We start from the raw sequence: 18,115 nt of genomic DNA on the forward strand, positions 1-18,115 counted from the left end.
AAGGAAGGAAGGAAGGAAGGAAGGAAGGAAGGAAGGAAGGAAGGAAGAAGCTGTGTTGTCTAATTGCTGTTTGTCCTTTGTTCTCGAAGAGGACCATGACATCAGGGAAGTGATGCCAGGCCATGCAAGTGAATTGGATTTAAGTGAGGCAGGGCTATGCACCAGCCTCACTTTCTTCTCTGGAGCACTCTGGGTCCAGAGACCATATATGGATCAGAACGACTGGAGATGGCTCTGGATGAGTGGATGACTTTGATCTTTTCAAGCTAAGGTCTTTAATAACCTTAATCCCACTCTAGCAAGGCCTGGTTACATGGACAGAGTGCTGGATCTTGAATCAAGAGGACCTGGTTTCAAATCAGGTTTGGCTATGTGAACCTGTCAAGTCACTTAACTTCTCTAAGCTTCAGTTTCCTCATTTGTAAAATGAGGAGGATGGACTTGTAGACTTCCAAGGTCCCTTGCAGCTCTTGATCCATGATCCTATTTTCCTTGAAGTGGCCAATAAGAAGGGAGGGGGAGTCAAGCCTTCATTTCTTGTAGGCTGGAAGTCCTAAAAACAGGTATGCCTTGAAAACCATGCTAGCTTGAGCAGAGATGAAGTTCTTTCCTTGTGGCCAAGGACAGGAGAGTCCATATAAAGAAAATTCTATAACAAAGCAGGCCTTCTTGCTCCAATCTCCCTCACCTTTGTGTGTATTCACTTTTTCCCTATGCTGGAATGAATACTAGCTTTTCCCCATGCCTGGAATGAATTCCCTTCTCACCTCTACATTACAGAATCACTAGCTTCTTTCAAGACTTTCAGACCATGTCATTTCTTAGTGAGCAAACTTTATAGTTCCTTTTAGTGCTTGGTACTTTCTCCCTCCTCAGATTAGTTGTATCTTTCTCTCCTATGCTCCTTGAGGGCTGGGAGTGAGTTTGTTTTGGCATTGTAGCCTATCCCCAAGACCTAACACAATGACTTGTGTTGTTTGTTCAGTCATTTTCAGTCCCATCCAACTATTCATGACCCCATTTAGGGTTTTCTTGGCAAAGATACTGGAGTGGGTTGTCATTTTCTTCTCCAGCTCATTTTACAGATGAGGAAACTGAGGCAAACAGGGCAAAGTGTCTTGCCCAGGCTCACATAGCTACTAAGTGTCTGAGGCCGCATTTGAGTTCAGGTCTTCCTGCCTACAAGTCAGGCATTCTCTCCATTGTACCACCTTGCAGCCCAGGATCCATTTCGACAACTGATGCACCTCCTTTTCATCTTTGTAGAGGAGACACTGCATATAGGTTAGATTTGGCTGATGTCTTAAGTTTTACTGAACTGCTTTTTAAATTAATGATGGCTTTCTAGGGAAAAAAGATGTAAAAATTTTTGTAGAAGTAGAGGCTATATGAAAATAAAAATAAAAACCATTAAGAAAAATTAAGACTAAAAATAATAAATGTATATTTAGTCATTATAACATGAGCTATATGGTTTGCAGGATCCTAAAGTGGGTCATTTGAAAGAACAGTTTAATATGGAGTACAGTACTTAATCCCATGAAGTGCTCTAAGCAACTCTAAGATTACAAATTGCAGGGAAGTACAGACTGCTATTGGTAGAGGGCCTTGCAACCTGAAAGTTCCTTTTACCAGTAAAATCATAACCAGTGAAATCGTGGGTGCAGTCCCTACCTCTCTCCCTATCATGGAGTATAATACTATGCTCTGATTATGGTGGAAGGTGGCTTTTAGCCCTGGGCAGACAAAGTTGGCTCCCCAAGCAGGCAGAATCCCTCGTTCATACTCCCAGGCCAGTCCTCTCCTGTTCTACACATAACAATTTTTTTTTCACAAATAATTCTTCACTTTCTTTCCCAGTGTAACAGAATATTTATTTTATCTGTTTTAAAATTAATAAAATTTGTAGAACATCTGCCACAAACTTATCCCAAAGAGTGACTAGGCAGCATGAAGAGAATATTACATAGAGCTTTATTTGACAAGCTGCATTATTTTAAAAATCAACAAAGTGTCTGAAGGAATTCCAGACTAGTAATTTCAGGATCATTCACATTTATATGAAGCTTTAATGATCCCAGGTGGTTTCTGTTAAGACTACCCTGCCTATGTAAAGAAAATTTATGAGAAATTTAAGCCTTCTGCTTTTGGTAACCAAGACACACTCATTTCTCATGGAGGCCCATTCCTTCAGACTTAAAAATTTTGCCCTCTAAAACTCCAGACACTATCTGAATTCATTAATAGTCCCTATTTCCCTGGACTGCCAATCAAAGAAATGTGTTGATGAATTACAGACTCCAATTAATTGACGGGAGCCTTGGTTTGGAAAGAAGCCTAAATGGATGGGTTCTGTACCATTAATGGATAAAACCCTTTTTGTTTTTAAAGAAAAAAGTTTCAGATTTCTCCTGGCTCACACCCAAATAAATCTGCTACAGCCAGAAGGTCATCGAGGTCTTAATATACCACTTATTTATAAAAGAAAGTACACATATCAGTTCAGCTTTCATTCAGGTGCCCAAATATTAAAGTTGTTTCTTGAGAGTGGAGAGGGCTTGGAAACACACTTGGAAAGTGCTAACATCTAGATAAACAGCTTGCATCTTGCTCATTGTCAGGTAATCAGGGAGAGTGGACACAACTGAGATTTTTTTCAACATTTTGCTAGATATCTATACCGTGGTTTGTATTTGCACCAAGCCCCTACTCTGTTTCTATCACCTCCAGAGTCCCTGCTGCCTCTTAGACTCAAGTTATGAAATCTGTGGGTGCAGTCTTTAAGTGATAGGCAGATTGTATCTCCCACTGTTTTCTTGGAGTCAATGTAAGTTTCATTTCAATGCTTTGGCTAGATTTTTAGGACTGTGGCAAGAAATCATTATTTTCTGGTAATCCTCCCCTGGATAAAACTTCCTTAACTTTACCCAGGCCTGTCCTTTGAAATTGTATATTGTTTGTTCCTGGGCCTGCAGGAATTTAGGGTCACCTCCCCACTACAATGAGTTAATGGAGTGAGAGGTGAGCAGAAGCTGCGCTTTCTTTTATGCCTACACAGGTATCTGGGAGAATCCTGCTTCGTCAGTAACTGAATCGCTTGCTTTATTTGAGATGGGGTCTGAGACACATTCAGTACTTTTTGGTTTGCTGAAGGGACTCAGAAACACAACCTCTCCTGACACAGAGGTCAGGTTCATTGGCTTCTAATTCCATTTCTACCAGATTCCTTTGTTGTTTGGCAGGAATAACCTGAACTCTCTTGGCCTCAGTTTTTTCTTTTAGCAAAACAGGAGAAAGCTCATCCTTGCTAGGAATGCATTGATCCTGCTGCTGGGTGATAGAATGTCTACAAAACCTTTCTAGTTGTTTGGCTGAAAGGGACAACTCTGCCATTGCAAAGTACAGAGTGTGAGTAAGGCAATATCCCTGTCAGCTTTAGGTTGGTGGTATCACAGGGCCAGATCTCCTGCCTGATGGGGGCATTGTGCAGGAAAGTATGTGAACTGGAGAAAATAAGTTAATTTTCTTAGGAAACTTACTGACCATCGGTGGGGCTGGGGGGTGGGCAGAGAGAGGGAAGGGTGAAGACAAAGTCAAAAAAAGAAGGGAAAAAAGCACCCACCTCCAAAGAAAAGGAAAATGTGGCAGTTCTCTGAAGAGAAAGTTCTAGGAACATGTAAGAATGGAGGGGATAGCCCCAGCCTGGGGAAACTTTAACTTTAGGTCTGGTTGGAAGGTAAACAGAAAATTTCTCAGTAAAGTCGGTTCTCTAACATGACCTTTCTCCTTTTTTATCTTCCCTCTCATCTCTTGCCCTTTCATTTTGCTTCACCTCCTCCCTCCCTCTTTCACTTTCCATTTCACAGAAATGAAGGTTAAAACTAACTTTCAATCGTCATGATCATATCAACTCAAAAGGGGCTGTTCACTGTCATTCCCATAGACAGAAGGTAGAGAGAACTAGTTAATTATTTCCTTGATATCTAATTTTTGTAACAGGAGGGGTAGTCTGGCATAGAGAATACAACATCGGACTTGGAGTGAGTTCAAATCCTGCCCCAGACTTATTTGTAATGTAGCCTACATTTTCTCAACTTTAAAAAGGGATAATACCTCTAGTTCCCACCTCTCAGGGTTGTTGTGAAATTCAAAGGAAATAACATCCATATAGAAAATGCTTTGATAACCTTAAGGCATTATACGAACGTATGTTATTGGTATGAGATAATGCACAGAAAATGCTTTGGAGACCAGAAAGTACTATATAACTGTGAAACATCCTTGTTGCTGTTGTCCCATTTAAGGCATTAAAATGGAAGTCAGAACCTGGTATAGATGTTTTCAGGTTGTCTCCTCTCTTAGATGTTGAGCTCCTTGAGGATAGGACTTTATTTGCCTTTCTTTGAATCCCCAATGCTTTCACGGTGCCTGGAACATAGCAGGTTCTTTAATAATCCATTTGGCAGCCATGTCTGAAGAAAGGATTACCAAGAGAGAGTATTACCTTGCCAAGAAAAAACAAACACATTGCAGGCAGGGCTAGTCAGCTTAATACCACAACAGAAATTATGTGGGGGAAAAAATCAAGTAAAAAAAGACAATGTAGAGTGAGGAAAGGGTTATAGAGCAGTGAATAAATGGGGAAAGGGAACAAAGTTGAAAGTTACAGGGAAGAGAAAAGCTGGGCAGGGAGATGGTTATTGGAAATTCTTGGAATTAAGACTGAGTAACATTTCCATTTCAGCGAACAGCTTTTAAAAACATGTAAGGGGTGAGGTTGACCAAGGGACTTCCTCCTCTCTTATCAGTTCAAACTTATCTCTCCTTCTATAGAGTATGGACCTGTGGACATGTATTTTAAACACCTTGCTAAAAGGACCATTGGTCCTGGGGACCTGATTAGCTATCAGAGCCCAGGGCTGCTCCCAAAATGACTGGCTGGCTGGAGCTTAGGAGATTGTAGTGGTATCTTGCCCCTTGCCCAACCTATAAAGGAGACTGACAAACTACTCAGCTCCTTTCAGTCCTTTTTTGGCCTTTCCAGGAATTTTTCCCCCAGGGTGCAGTGTTGAGTAAGAGGCACCTTTCTCCCTTTCTTTTCCCCCAGTGTTGGGTAAGAGGCACTTTTCTCCTATCTTTTCCCCTTAGGAGCAGTGACTGACTCACCAACATGGAGACTTGATTTTCCCAGACCAAGAGCCTGGCCATGGATGCATTTCCTCCAGAAGCACCTGGCTAAGTTTCATGTATGCTCCTGAAGCCTGACCAAGGGTGCTGGGACCAACGCTACCTGATTCTCTGGTTAATTTTTCAGAGAGCATTTACAAATGCTAATAATCTGGGCTTGATTTATTGTTTTGTTAATTGTCTAGAGTTAAGAAAGTGTTGGAGACAATATTAACAATGCAGATTAAATTTTTTTTTTGCTTTATTTTTGGAGGGCAGTTGGGGTTAAGTAACTTGCCCAAGGGCTAGTTTGTGTGCGTGTGTGTGTGTGTGTGTGTGTGTGTGTGTTTAGTGTCTGAGGCCAGAGCCAAACTTGGGTCCTCCTGACTCCGGGGCCCGCTTTACTCACCGTGCCACCTAGCCACTCCTTACAGATTAAATTTTAAAGTATATTGTGCAATACTTTCTCCCCCACTTCCCCAAGAGAGCTTGTCAAATATTTGCCAGCCCACAATTGACCACAATCTCCTTTACACAGGATTTCAATAATTTCTATCTCCTAGGCAGCATAACTCTAGGATCTAGCCTTGTGGTGAGACAAGAGAGATTTCTTGGGCAGTGCCAACCTCAAGGACTTGCCTTTGGATTTATCGCCAAGGAAGAATAGCTAAGAAAGTCCTGGACAGAGTCAGGAGGGCAGCCTAGAGAGAGGAATGAAAGCTTGGTTATCTAGGGCCTCCTCCTTGAAATGGAAGTTTTGGGAGGAACCAGACAATCAGAAGGAGAAGCAGAAGGGACAGAAGGTACTTTCTTTTTAAAACGAATTTTTTATTTATTTATTTTAAACATTCATTAAACAATTTTTTTTTTTGAGTTCTGAATTCTCTCCCTCCCTTTTGGCCCCTCCTCTAACCATTGATAAGGCAAGCAATAAATATCAATTATAAGTGTGAAATCATGCAAAATATTTCCATATTAACCATGTTGCAAAAAGAAAAACAAGGAAAGTAAAGAAAGAGAAAAAAATTATGCTTCAATTTGCATTCAGACTTCATCAGTTCTTTCTCTGGAGGTCAATAGTATTTTTGATCACCGTTTGAAATTGTCTTCAATCATTATATTTATCAGAGTAGCCAAATCACAGTTGATCATCATACAATGTTGTTGTTTCTGTATACAATGTTCTTCTGGTTCTGCTCAATTTCACTTTTTATCAGTTCATCTGAACTGAACTTCCCTAATCATTTTTGTCATCGTTCCTTATAGCACCATAGTATTCCATCATACTTATATGCCACAACTTGTCCAGCCCCTCCCCGGTTGATGGGTATCTCAATTTGCAATTCTTTGCCACCATAAAAAGAGCTGCTATAAATATTTTTGCACATATAGGTCCTTAACCTTTTTCTTTAATCTCTTTGGGACACAGACCTACCTAGTAGCAGTACTGCTGGGTCAAAAGGTATGTACATTTTTTTTTTCTTTTTGGAGGGGGGAAGGCAGGGCAATTGGGGTTAAGTGATTTGCCCAAGGTCTAGTAATGTTGTAAATGCCCAATGGCTAGTAAGTGTTAAGTGTCTGAGGCCAGATTTGAACTCAGGTCCTCCTGACTCCAGGGCCTGTGCTCTATTCACTGTGCCACCTAGCAGCCCCTATACATAGTTTTATAAGCCTTTGGGCATAATTCCATATTGTTCTCCAGAATTGTTGGACCAGTCCACAACTCCACCAACAGTGATGTGTCCCAATTTTTCCACATCTTATCCAGCATATGTTATTTTCCTTTTCTATCATGTTAGCCAATCTGATAGGCATAAGGTGGTCTCAAAGTTGTTTTAATTTGCATTTCTCTAATCAATAGTAATTTAGAAACTTTTTTTTAAAGATATGATTTCTTCTTCTGAAAACTGCCTATTCATACCCTCTGACCATTTATCAATTGGGAAATGGCTCTTATTTTTATAAATTTGACTCAATTTCCTACATATTTGAGAAAGGAAGCTTTTATCAGAGAAAATTATTGTAAATTTCTTTTTCAACTTCCAACTTTCCTAACAGAAGGTACTTTCAATGTGCGAAGTAGTCTAGGAGTAGAGTGAGAGTCAGGAGTGTGGCCTGGAGGAGGAGCAGGAGGAAGAGGAAGAGGAGGAGGAAAGGAGAGGAGAGGAGAGGAGAGTAAAGAGAGAGAGAGAGAGAGCGAGAGAGCGAAAGAAAGAGTAGGGAAAGGCCACTGCTGGTTCAGTAGCCCCCAAAGAGAATTGCTTCCCATATGAGTATTGTATGGGTTTTCTGGGTCTGCTTGTAAGTTCCTATAAATTTGAGTGCTTTCAGTATTTTGTGTCTTCTTCATTTTTGGCCCAATTTTCATATTGTCAGTTTGAATGCTTGTATTTGAGCCAGAGACCCTTTTCACCCACATTTGAGTAGACTTGGATATAAGCTAAGCTTATTTGGTGATATTTCTAGAAAGATTTCCACTTGGGTTCATAATGAGCCAAAGAAGGAAAGTGACCCTTTTGGGTCAGTGCCCAGGATTGGACCTGATCCATGTGAACCCAAAGGCTTTGAGGAATCCTGGGCCATCAGCCACACACACACACACACACACATACACACACACACGTACAACTCAGACAAAAACTTAAAATGAAAACTTTTCTTCCTTTTTCTTTGACAAAATAGAAATGAGTCACAGAAAAAGAAAGAGCCTACAGTGGAAAATGAGAACAAGGATGGTTTTGTAAGAGAAACACCTTTGCCATTTTGCATATAAGCAAGTTGGAACTACCTTCATGTAGTTTTCTGAAGTTGGATATTAAGTAAAGTGGGGAGTGGTGATGAAGGGTTTGGGGTACTTGTTACTGAGAGCCATGTAATAGTAGTAAAAGGAATTAGCAAGGCACAGGTTCAAGTCCCATCTCTGATGCTTAGTAATGATCTGACTTTGGGCAAGTCTCTTAACAAAACCTCAGATTTTGAAGAGACCCCAGAGATCCTTTGAAAAGTGAAAGTGAACTCACAAGTTAAATGCTTCCAATGAGTTTGGCTTTCTTTGCCTTCCCCATAATTCTAATAAGGATGCATAAAGCTCATTTATTGGCAAATTGCTTTATGACCTCTTTTTATTATGGCATTCTGGCATATCTATCTTACAGAAGAGATTGAAACAGAACTATAGGGAGAATAAGGGGAGCCAGATTGCAAGGAGGTGAATAGTGAGAAGGAGGTGAAAAAGCAGAGACCATGGGGTGTAGAGAACTCTTTCTACAAGTGTAGTTTTGAGAAGAGATCACAAGTGAAGAGTTAGAAAAATAGCTTTTGTTGATTTTCTTTTTAATCATAATTATTTCTTTTAATACAACAATAATCCTGCTTTGAACCCTCTATTATACAAAAGAAAAAAGAATTCATTGAAAACAAACAAATGCCCTACTGTATATGTATCTGGTAAAAGTATACCTCATCCCGACGTGGTAGAACCCCTTCTTGTTTTCCATTAGTAGTGAAGCAATTTCAGTTTCCATTCGCTAGAACCCTCACAGGGGTAGTAAAAACAATATACTAACCCTCTTGCCAAATTAGGCAAGTTTTTCTATAAAAAGGTATTGTCCTTAGAATTTAGTTGGCTTAGCGGTTCACATGACTTCCTGGTCACCTGAGTAAAAGCAACCAAGAGACTGACCTGAATGCCATCTTTTTAGCTCTATTTTTATTTACATTGTGGCAATCACTGGGTATATTGGTTTTTTTGGGTTCTGTTGATCTCATTCTGGATCTCACATATTTCAGTGGAGCTGTGATTTCATCAAGGTGAGAGTTTCCTCTAAACCTGCAGATCTCAAACCATTTATGTATGCTCACCCTATGCAACTCTGATCTGTGTTCTCCTAAAAGTTTCCCATGTGCTAGATGCCTTCTTCCATTGGCATGCTGACCATATAGCTGTCATCCCTTGCTCTTGCCTTGTGACAAACTCATCTTTTGCTGTCACACAATTCATTGTTATCTGTTTTAGCCTGCTCACACCCACCACATACCTCTGCATTGCTCTTTCTGTGGTGCCTCCCTTGAGTTCATCAGAGGCAGGGGTATTCTAGGTCTCACTGTCATTTGGCAGCATCTGTACAATGTTAGTTTTGAAAAGATGGGCCTTTGATATTATGGCAAGCTTAGGGGAGAGTGAAAATGCCTTGTAATTTTCTGAAAGGAATCCAGGCTAATCTCCCCTTCCTTTCCAGTTCTGGGCCTAGCTCACTGTCCATCTGTCCATCTTTTTTGTCTGTTCTCTCCACACACACACACACACAATACACACTGTGATATCTTTAGTATATCCTCTCTTGAAATATGGTAGTTGCTTAAATAGAATTGTGGGAATCTTGTCCCAATTTGCACCGGTATATCAGATCTTGGAGTGGGACTACACTTCCCCTCAGGTTCTTGAGGTCATACTGAGGGGTTTGGAGTATTTTTCTGATGGTATTGTCCCAAATTCTCATTCTGGTGTGTTCTCTCCAACATCAATTGCCTGTTAAGGTTGGTTTCTGTCCTATGTTATTCAATTAGCTCAGCAATTAGAGCCCCATTATCTTCTGAACTGGTCATTCCCTCAGTACCATTGATAAATAATTAACAGAAGACAAGAAACCATCACAGAATACCTACATGTGCTATGAAATGGCCACTGGGGCTTGCCATTCCACATGGTCATGCATTTCCAGAAAGAGACTCTATAAACTCCATCATGGTTTAGTAGCACATGTTCCTCAAACTGTGCAAGGGAATGGGAAAGGAATAAACCTGTATAGATCACCTCCTGTGTGCCAGGCACTATACTAAGTGCTTTACAAATATTCTTTCATTTGATCCTCACAACAACCTTGCAAAGGTAGACGATATTATGATCCCCATTTTATAGTTGAGGAAACTGAGGCAAACAGGTTAAATAACTTGCCAAGGGTTACACAGCTACTAAATGTCTAAGACCAAATTTGAACTCAGGTATTCCTGATTCTAGGTCCGGTGCTCTAGCCACTGAGCCCCCTAGCTGACTGGGTCTTCATCAGTCAGTGCCCCTGTTATGCTGACAATAGACATCCTCCATCCATTTGAATCAGTTCATAAAAATCTCCCCACATTTTTCTGAATACCTCATATACATAATTTCTCTTTTTATAATTAATTTATTTTTAGTTTTCAACATTTACTTCCATAAGATTGAGTTTTAAATTTTCTCCCCTTGGGGAGGCTAGGTGTCCCAGTGAATAGAGCACTGGCCCTGGAGTCAGGAGGACCTGAGTTCAAATCCAGCCTCCCACACTTAACACTTACTAGTCATGTGACCTTGGGCAAATCACTTAACCCCAATTGCCCTCCCTCCCCCCCAAAAAAAACAATTTTTTTTTTGACAAAGAAGACAAACATTTATTCACGAGTTCGAACCCGGGTCCAACCATACACTTAAGATGGAGGACCCCGAGTGTCTTTTCGGGCGTTCAAAAAACAATTTTTTTCTCCCCTTCCGTCTTCTCCTCCCACCTCAAGACAGCATGCAATCTGATATAGGCTCTACTTATACATTCATATTAAATATATTTTCACATTAGTCATGATGTAAAGAAGAATTAGAATTAATGGGAGGAACCACGTGAAAGAAGAAACAAAGCAACAAAAGAAAAGGAGAGCAAATAGTCTGCTTCCATCTGCATTCAGACTCCAAAGTTCTTTCTCTGGATGTGGACAGCATTTTCCCTTGTGAGTCTTTTGGAGTTGTCTTAGATCCTTCTATGGCTGAGAAGAGATAAGTCTGTCAGAGTCAATCATCGCACAATGTGGCTGTTGCTGTGTACAGTGTTCTCCTGGTTCTGCTCATCTCACTCAGCATCAGTTCACATAAGTCTTTCCAGGGTTTTCTGAAGTCTGCCTGCTCATCATTTCTTATAGCACAATAGTATTCCATTACATTCATATACCACAACTTGTTCAACCATTCCCTGATGGACTATAGTTTCTTAATGTATAGTAACATTCCATTACATTCATTTACCAAGTTTTTGTTTTGTTTTGAAGGCATTTGTCAATCAGTGGGTCCTACTTTGTTTCTAGTTCTATGTTATGGTTTTTTAAGGATTGGGGAAATATAGATATGTTTGTAGATAGCAGGGAAAGAGCCAAGACCATATAGCTAGTCACTATCTGAGCCAGGATTTAACCCAGATCTCTCTTAATTCAAAGACTAATACTCTGATTTAATTAACTCTACTTTTTAGATCTTGATTCTGTCATCCAAAATGTTTGCTATGTCCCTTGATCTTTGGGTCATGATATGTATTCTATCTGTGCCTTCACCTAAGTAATTGACAAAAAGGTTGAATGTCATAATGCAAAGACTAAGGTACTCTAAGAGAGATCCACCCAGAATGTTGGAAAAAGGGAAGGATGTAAGGAAGGGGAGAGATCCCACTTAGCTCATGAAAGGGAGACATGGAAGACTTTATGAGGAGGGTGACATTTGAGTCAGACCTTAAAAGATTGCTGGGATTTTGAGAAAAGTAGGGGCTGTCTCTCTATTCTCTATATCTTAGCTATCTTAAGAGTCAGAAAGACTTGGATTCACGTTCTGATTCTGACACATATTGGCTGAGTGACCCTGAGCAAATCATTTACCTCTCAAGAGTTGTAGGCATCTCTTTAACGTGGCAAATTGCAGAATTTCCTCACTGGACATTCTTTATAGCCATTAAGTCACAAATTTAATAAAAAAAATAGAAAGGGAGGCCATTTTAAGTGGAATGCTGGTAGAGAAGGGGAGAATGGGACCAACATATTTGTAGAAGAAGGAAAGTGGGTGTTTTGTTGGGACAACAACAATATGTATATAGTGCTTTAAGGTTTGTAAAACATTTAACATTTGTAGTGAGTATGCTTTGGCTCACTTTCCAGAGCCAGGATGATTATATTTGTCCCTCAGAGTTTCAGCAGTACTCTTAGCGGTTTAGAGGTATCTCTTTTCCAGTGCCATTGGCTTGGTCCCCCACCTGTTGGGTCCTTGTTAGGTGCCATTGATTAGAGCTCTCATCCCACTTAGCCATTTAATATCAATTAGCTTTTATAAAAAGATGCTTGCTTTGAAGACACAGCAAGAATAAAAATACAAATATGTTCCATCAACACCTCCAGGGCATTATTTATCCTTTTCTATGATGATTCCTGGGGAGGATGGGCTCATATGTAACCCAGTTTCCAGATTACATTGGGATCATTGTTGTTGTTCAGTCATGGCTGACTCTTTGTGACCCCATTTGGGGTTTTCTTGGCAAAAATACTAGAATGGTTTGCCATTTCCTCCTCCAGTTCGTTTTAGAGATGAGGAAACTGAGGCAAACAGGGTAAAGTGACTTGCCCAGGGTCACAAAGTTAGTGTCTGAGGCCAGATTTGAGCTTAGCTCTTCCTGACTCCTGGCCCCTTACTCTATCCAGGGTGCCTTCTAGCTGCCCATCATCATGTTCATGTCCAAATAAATCAATCAATAAACATCTATTAAACATACCTACGTTGTGTCAAGTGCTGGGGATACAAAAAGAGGCCAAAAAACAGTCCCTGTTTTTAAGGAACTCACAATTTAATGGGAGAGAAATCATGCAAAGAAATCTATATCAAACAAGCTGTATACAGAATAAATAAATACTTAATAGAAAAAAAGGCACCGGAATCAAGAGGTATTGGGAAAGAAGGTGGGATTTTAGTTGAGACTTAAAAGAAGCCAACGAGGACAGGAATGCATGAGGGAGAGCATTCCAGGTATAGGGAACAGCTAGAGAAAATGCCTCAGAGCTGAAAGTAGGAGTATCTTGTTTATGGAACAACCAGGAGGCCAGTGTCACTGGGCCAAAGAGCACACGTCTGGCTGGGAGCATTGATGTTGGAAGAGTCTTTGTCTCAGCCATCAGTGGGCTGGGTCTCAGTCACTCCCAAAGGTCATTCCTTGCTCACTGGGTAATTGATGCTGGGCTGGTTGGCTGAACGACCTGAGTCACTAAGACACCAGGAAGCCTGGAGGCCTGTCTGACCTTTTGAGAAACTCTCAAGTTTGGAGCATCCCATCTTTTCATCTAGAAGAGAAAAGAACAAACATTGAAGCCACATGACTTTTTTCATGGGGTCCTATGTCAGCCTTGATCAGGAGGAGGTCCAAGGGCCTCTTTCCCTTTGTAGCTATGTTTCTCACCAGACACCACCAGAGGAGTCAGATGGAGAGCCTGCAGCCAAAGGAGGTTGTGGCTGAATAACAAAAGGCTGAGTCTCTGGTTGCCGGGGCCTTTTCGAACCTGCTCAGTGGGAAAGGTGATTTTGTTGTTCAGTTGTATCCAGGTCTTCCTTGACCCCATTTGGGATTTTCTTGGCAAAGATACTGGAGTGGTTTGCCATTTCCTTCTCCAGCTCATTTTACAGATGAGGACATGGAGGCCAACAGGGTGAAATGACTTGCTCAGGGTCACATAACTAGAAAGTCCAAGGCTGAATTTGAACTCATGAGGATGTCTTCCTGATTTCAGGTCCACTGCTCTCTCTACTGCCCCACCTGGCTGCCCCAACCAGTTGATTAACAGAAGTACTTTGGAGAGATGAAAGCTTACACCAGCATTCTGTAACTGGTTACAGTCGGGTTAGTCTCTCCAAGGTATTTCCATTCTATGGCATCATGACTACCCAAGAAGCAAAATCCCCCGCATCTCTCCCATGGGGAGACATTGTTAAAAGTTCCCTGCTCATGTTCTAGATTTTGTTACACATATACTATCTCATTTGGTCCTAGAGAGAAAGGTGCTATTATTATCCCCATTTTCCAGAGGAACTGAGACCGAGACAACTTGCTCAATATCACCCAGTGAGTAAGTGGATAATTTGAATGGAAGGTTCCCCAACTCCAAGTCTAGGGCTCTATCCATCATGCCACCTAGCTATCTCTATTTTTTTAGACAGTAGGGAATCACTGAAGGCTTTTGAGGTGGGGAGTTATGATGATTCTTGGGGATTATCCTCTACAAAGAGGCAGATAAAATGATGGGCAACTCAAAAGTCCCTTATTTTTTGCTTGGGAATGCAGACCCACACAGTCACAGCCTTTCTGCATCAGCTCTGTGCTCAATCTTCCTGTTGGCCACATAGGACCCAAATGAGCAGCAGAGATGAGAAAACCATGGATCTTCACTAAATAGATAATCCCTGGTAATTAAGTTGTCCTCACGTGTATTTGTCTGTGGACATGAACCATTCTCTTTTCCACCTGCAGTGACTGTTTTCTTTTTCTTTCCTATTTTGTGGGCCCTCTCACTATAACATCTGGACTGGAAGAGACAATGACTTATTTTTCTTAAGGGTTTCTAGAAAATCAGTCTTGCAAATACTTCCCAAATATTGGGTGAGGCCTACAAAAATTTGTCCACAGATGAATTTCCCAGGACACACTCGATTTAAGCAAATCTCACTTGCTTAGAAGTCCCAAACTGCAGTTTGGGGCCAGTGACCTTGGGATCTGAAGGGCAAAATGCAATCTGCCATGCACTTTCTGTGCTTCATTGGATGGTGCAAAAACTCTATTTTCCCCCAATAAGTTAAAACAATTCCCTCCTCATTCAGACTCTCCTGGTTTACTCCCTACCCCCAGAGAGGTGAATAAACAAGTTTTACCCTCTCATGGTGGGGGGGGAATGAACAAGACTTCCTGCAACAAAGAATGTTGGCTTCTATCAGAAACACCTGTGTTTTGGGGGGAACAAACGAAATGAGAAGGGGAAATAAGCAGTGGTAGTTTGATATTGAGATTTTTCTGCCCAAGGCCTTTGGGCTTGTAAACAGTTATTTTTATGGCTGATAAAATGGCTAATGATTAGTTATTAATGGCAGTTTTCAAATAAACTTTCTTTTTCTTGAGTGGGTGTTGGAGGGGTCTTTATAGTTTTCACTTTATATTTCTTCCCACTAGGTTCATGGGCCAGGTACAAACAATTAACCAAGGCTCATGGCTGTCCACCCTTCTCACTTCAACCCTTGGTTAGGTCATCTATGTTTTCAGACAGATGCTCCTGGTTCCCCCACTGACTCCACACTGAACATCATTATCTCTGCAGAGCTTTTGTCTCTATGGTAATAACAGATGGGAAGTGCTACAGAATTATTCATGCTAGGGAAAGGAGACAGTCCAAAAAAAGGGGGGGGGGGGTGGAGAGCAGCCTTCCCTGAGGGAAAGAGAGTCTCAGTAACAGGGAGGACAATAGTTGGGGGAGATGGGGGTGAAACTTTGGAACAGAAGTGGGAGCTGAGCAAAGAGGAGGGGGAGGAGCTGAAAGGGAGGAAAGAGGAGAAAAATCTTTTGTCCCTGTCATGTCTCAGCCATCCAGGAGAACTGCTGCTGGCCCTGATGTTAGGGGTCTAGAAGAATATACCAGATGATAGAACTCATGACAATAAAATAAGGGTCTAAGAGAAAATTGGGCACTCCCTCCCCTGCCTCCCCCATCTCCCAGAACAGCACACAGAAGAAAACTCTGAATCTAATGGGTACTGAGTGCTTTGGTGCTGGGTGGGGACAGTTTCAATTCCTGATTTTCAGGCCGTGGTGGAGTTAAATGAATCTCGCCTTGGTCCATCAATACTACTGAACATCTTGAAAAGTGATTTCGGTTTTTTAAAAAGTAAGAATGCAATTCTTTTGAAATGTGATTCTCCATCCTCCTCCTCTTCTCCCCTCCCCCCAAACAAGAGAAAAGTTTTGAAATAGGTTTGCTGTAGTTCAGTTTGAGTCTCATTCTTGTGACCCCATTTGGGGTTTGCTTGGCAGAAGTCCTGGAGTAGTATACTATTCCATTCCCCAGCTCATTATTACAGATAGGAGATACGGGTTAAGTGACTTGCCCAGGGTCACACAGCTTATAAGTATGTGAGGCCAGATTTGAACTTCCTGGTACTGCCCCACCTGGTTATTTAATAGCTAACATTTACACGATGGTTCACCATAATTATCCTACTAGATCCTCACACAACAATATTGGGAGGGAGGTGCTATTATTACCACCCCTTTTACAGATGAGGAAACAGAAGCAAAGAGAGATTTTGTGACTTGCACAGGATCACACAGTTAGTAAGTGCAATTTGAATTTGAACTCAGGTCTTCCCGATTCGAGGTCCAGAGCTCTAATCACTGGGTCACCTAGCAAATATACTTTGCATGACCTTTAATTCTTTCCTCTTTCCTATTTCCAAAGAGACCTTTTAGAAAAATAATGTTGTTTTAGCCACCTCTCTGCCTAGGTTAGGTTCCCAGGCTCTGATGAACAAAACAGAAAACAGAACCAGAAAAAGTCTCTCCCTTCAGCAAGCTTACATACTACAGGGTGGAGTTGGAGGAGAGGGTGGTAAATACCGAGGAGTGCAAAGAAACTGGATTTGGAGGCCCGGAGTCCGGGCTGGAATCTCCACTTAAACTATCCGAGACTCTGGACAAATCACTTTGCTTCTCTGGGACCCAGTTTCTCAGCTCTAAAATGAGGACCAGTCATTCATTGTCAACAAGCATTTATTAAAGGCTTACTAAATGGCACTCACTGTGCTGAGCTCTGGGGTGAAAACAGAAGTAAAAAGGGTTCTTGACCGTAAGGGGTTTCCATTCTAAGGGTTTTGTTTGGCCTCTTGGGGGATCCCTAGCGTTTAAGCACAGTTCCCGGCACGCGGTAAGCGCTTAATTAATGCTTGTGGATTGAAGAGGAAGATAACACATAAAAAGGAGTTTCTGACTACAGCTCCAAATCTGGTGAGAAATGTCTAAGGGTGGCTATGTGGCTAAGGTAATTTGAGGAGGGAGAACTGTCATCACAGCTGATATTTACATAGGAATTTATCAAGTTCGCCTGCCTTCCACGATCCTCCGAGGGAGGCAGGACAGGCTCGGGGGATCACGGATCTAGGGCTGGTTTGGGTCATCTTTTTATGGACAGGCAGTACTTTTATCCCGTATAGAAGGAAACCGAGGCACGGCGCAGCTGCCTGCCAAGGAAGCAAGCAAAGGGGCTGCGGTGGGCCGGTCAGACCTCGGGCCACCCCGAGGCCTTGGGCTCCGCTAGCATCCGAGCTGCTCAGACACCAGCACCATGTTGGCAGCTCCTCTCCTGCATCTCTCATTCCTCCAGCTCTAGGGTGCTCAGTCTCCACTCCTTCGCTCCCCTCCCCATGTGAAAGTCAACCAATAAAAAAAAGAACCCTGAAAAAAAACCTCGCAGTGGATGCTCTGGGTGTTTTAAATCGCACGAGGGGAGGGGCCCGGACCAGGGCCAGGGAGGGAGAGCGGCTGGGGCTTTGCTTGGGCTGCAACTTTTTTTCCCCCCAGACGATCGACTCCCCGGCTGCCCGCGGGCCGAGGTCAGTTCAGGCGAGGAGCCACTGAGCGCGCCCTGTTCCGGGACGCGAGTCCAGGGGCCTGGGGGGTGGGGGGAGGGCCCGGGGCAGCCAGAGGCAAGGTCGGGGCGGGGCTCCAGTCGGCTGGTGCAGAGCTCGCGAACTGGGGCGGTCTGGAGGCCCCGCGGTCTAGGAAGTACGGGGCGGTGGGGAGGCGGGGGGGTGGAGGGTTCCTGGAAAGAGGGGGAGGGGCGCTGGGGAGCAGATGCTGTTCCCGGCTGGGGGAGGGGTGTCTCTGACCTCCGCACTTAGGGGACTTGGAGTAGCGGGGGGGGGGGGAGGGGGGGGGGCTGGAAGAGGGATGAGGGGTGAGAGAGCAGATGCTGTCAGGGCGAGGGTTTGTCCCTGACCTCTCGAGTAGGGGGCTCGGAAGGGCGAAAGGGGAGGGGGAGCAGATGCTTGTTCTCGGCTGGAGAAGGGGTGTTCCTGATCATCCTGTGTAAGGGACTGGGAAAGGCGCGGATGAGTGGGGGGAGGATGTCCCAGACACCCCCAGGA

At 42.6% G+C, this 18,115-nt stretch overlaps 2 protein-coding genes across 5 annotated transcripts in view; one reads left to right on the top strand and one right to left on the bottom strand.

The window, feature by feature from the left end:
• PHC3 (polyhomeotic homolog 3) overlaps positions 1–18,115 on the bottom strand; it is a 352,648-nt gene that overhangs the window by 222,473 nt on the left and 112,060 nt on the right. The window lies entirely within an intron of this gene.
• SKIL (SKI like proto-oncogene) overlaps positions 6,561–18,115 on the top strand; it is a 43,139-nt gene continuing 31,584 nt past the window's right edge. Inside the window, exon 1 of one of the 4 annotated variants that reach the window (XM_069083568.1) lies at positions 6,561–6,628. The gene's annotated coding sequence lies outside the window, so the exon portion shown is untranslated. Of the gene's footprint in view, positions 6,629–17,444; positions 17,582–17,667; positions 17,754–17,910; positions 18,057–18,115 lie in introns of those variants that run through there. The other 3 variants (XM_069083565.1, XM_069083566.1, XM_069083567.1) reach the window with 3 other exon arrangements.

This window comes from Petaurus breviceps, unplaced genomic scaffold (assembly GCF_028583685.1).
Source record: "Petaurus breviceps papuanus isolate PSGF00001 unplaced genomic scaffold, PetGlider_PUasm1.0 173, whole genome shotgun sequence".
Lineage (NCBI taxonomy): Eukaryota > Metazoa > Chordata > Mammalia > Diprotodontia > Petauridae > Petaurus > Petaurus breviceps.